The 2,652-nt window shown below is 41.9% G+C and overlaps 1 pseudogene; it reads left to right on the plus strand.

Annotated features, from left to right (window-relative positions):
* The first annotated feature begins 1,970 nt into the window (after positions 1-1,970).
* LOC102756956 lies at positions 1,971-2,420 on the plus strand (annotated as a pseudogene).
* The last annotated feature ends 232 nt before the right edge of the window (positions 2,421-2,652 follow it).

Consider the following 2,652-nt stretch of genomic DNA (forward strand, 5'->3'; position numbering starts at 1 on the left):
TCTATAGGCCAGACCCTGTTAACGCCGAGGGACTAATCAGATTTTTTAAATCCTTTGTACCATTCATGGTGGAATCTGGGTGTGGCTGTATTGGTTACCTGGAGACTGGAGGGAGGGGCTATCTTTTCAGGACAAAATGGCTGCCCAGGTCCTGAGCTCAGGTTTGACTCAGTGCCAGATTCACTGCCACTTCTCCTGGACCCACACCTCTTCCCAGATTCCACAAGTCTGCACCTTTTCCGCACTGCAGCCATGGGTAAGTGTCCGTATCCAAAAGGTCCTATGAACTAGGCTCAGTAAAGAAAGGCACAGGCCACAGAGAGAAGAAAGACTGCACCTCTGCGAGCTCGTCTCCTGCCGGCACTGCATGGTCTGGTCAGCCCTTCAGGCTGCCTTTTCTGGGTTCAGCCTTTCATGACTGTGCACCCAGATCTAGAATCCCCTGCCTCCAGCAGTCTTGCTGACCTCCTTTCCACAGTCAGATGCTGTGTCTGTCCCCAGGGATGCAGCTTGGTGCCGTGCGGATTCCCACTGACCCTCTGGCCTCAGAAGTCTGGAAGACTCTTCTGTCAAGTTCCTTGATTTTACCTTCCTCCAGGGATCCTCTGCTCTTCCAGGCTGCAAACTGTCTCTCAGCTGAGCCTTCTTCACCACTTTGGTTTGGATGTTATTTGTTTCAGTTGCTCATTCTATTTGCTCCGGAACAAGGCTCAGGACACATCTGTCTATTCTGCCGCCATTTTGTCTCTCTAATTAATTCCCTTTTAATGTGCATGCATTTGTGCACTGGGACACTAGTAAGAGATATAAACTGCTATGTAGCTTTATTTTTAAGTAAATCTCCCTCACAATACATCTCTTCAGGTTTTGCATCAACTCAGAATCTCCAATTTGTTATATAGAACATTACAAATAGCTAAGTTAAAGTTGACATTAATTATCCCCTCACCAACATTTCTAAGTAAGTTAATGAAAGAGAAGACCAGAGAGGGGGAGGAAGGGGAAGAAGAAGGGAAGGAGAGAAAGCAGGGACAGAAGGAAGGGTGACATATTACTTGAATTGTGCCTTCAATGTCTCATGAGAAGGTTTAATACATCAATGATGTTTTAAATATATACCTCACACAAGGCTCATGTTAGTGGTATGGAGTTCAACATTGTAGATGATATAAAAGACAATACATATGAGCAGAGAGACTATTTCAGGCGTGCTACTTATCAAATGTGAAGCATCCCAATGTGAGGAATTATTTTGTGGCTGTAGAAGAACTAGTTAGTAACTCTGGCAAGTGCTTCTACTTAGAGGAAAGGAGAAGACTTTCTTTTAATTTGTTCATTTCAACAAATAAACTTTATTGTAAAAATGCCCATTTATTTTTTTTAAATATATAATTTTATTGATTTTAGAGAGAGAGGAAAGGAGAGAAACATTGATGTGAGAAAAATTGATTAGTTGTCTCCCATACCCATCCCGACAGGACCAAACCCACAACCTGCGCATGTGCCCCAACTGAGAATAGAACCGGTAACACTTCAGTGCATGGAATAGTGCTCAACTGAGGCTCACCAACCAGGGTTCCATATTTTTTTTCAGTGCATCAAACAAGAAGGATCTTAGCTTTTCTCTATCAAACAGCTGTCCAAAGTGTTTTCCTGTGACACTTATATGTACATCTATCTGAGCAGGAAAATTACATTGCTTAAGCTGAATAATCAGAAGAGTAAAATGAGAAATAACTAGGGACATCAATCTATGTATAGGAAACATTGAAATAGAATATGAGCACTCCTGGTTGACATAGTACTGGAAGGGCTAGCCATAGCAATTAGATAAGAAGAAGAAATAAAAGGTATCCAAATTGGAGAAGAAGACGTAAAAGTGTCATTATTCTCAAATGACATGGTATTGTAAACAGAAAACCCTAAAGACTCCATCAAAAAATTATTAGACTTAATAAATGAGTTTCTCTTGGACCGACATCTTGGGGAGGCAGCAGCACATCCCTGCTCTCCGAGTCCCGCGATGCTGCCCAAAGACGACAAGAAGAAGAAAGATGTTGGAAAGTCTGCCAAGAAAGACAAAGACCCTGTGAACAAGTAGGGGGCCAGGCCAAAAAAAAGAAGTGGTTTAAAGGCAAAGTTCAGGACAAGCACAGTAATCTGGTCTTGTTTGACAAAGCCACATACGACAAGCTCTGTAAGGAAGTTCCCAACTACAAGCTTATTACCCCAGCAGTGGTCTCAGAGAGGCTGAAGATTCGCAGCTCCTTGGCCAGGGCAGCCCTTCAGGAGCTCCTTATTAAAGGACTAGTCTCAAAGCACAGAGCTCAAGTGATTTACACCAGAAACACCAAGGTGGGGACACCCCAGCTGCTGGAGAAGATGCATGGACAACAGATCACACTGCCTGTACATTTTGAAAAATAAACCTTTATTAAATAATTCTAAAAAGAGTTTGGCAATGTAGCATGATACAAAATTAATGCTGAGAAATTCATGGCATTTTTATACACTAATAGTGAACTTAGAGGAAGAGAGATTTTAAAAACAACAATCCCATTTACCATCACACCAAAAAAATTAAGATACCTAGGAATACTTAACTAAGGAGGTAAAAGATCTATACGTGGAAAACTACAGGACACTGAAAAA

The sequence above is a fragment of the Myotis davidii genome, unplaced genomic scaffold (assembly GCF_000327345.1).
Source record: "Myotis davidii unplaced genomic scaffold, ASM32734v1 scaffold2658, whole genome shotgun sequence".
Lineage (NCBI taxonomy): Eukaryota > Metazoa > Chordata > Mammalia > Chiroptera > Vespertilionidae > Myotis > Myotis davidii.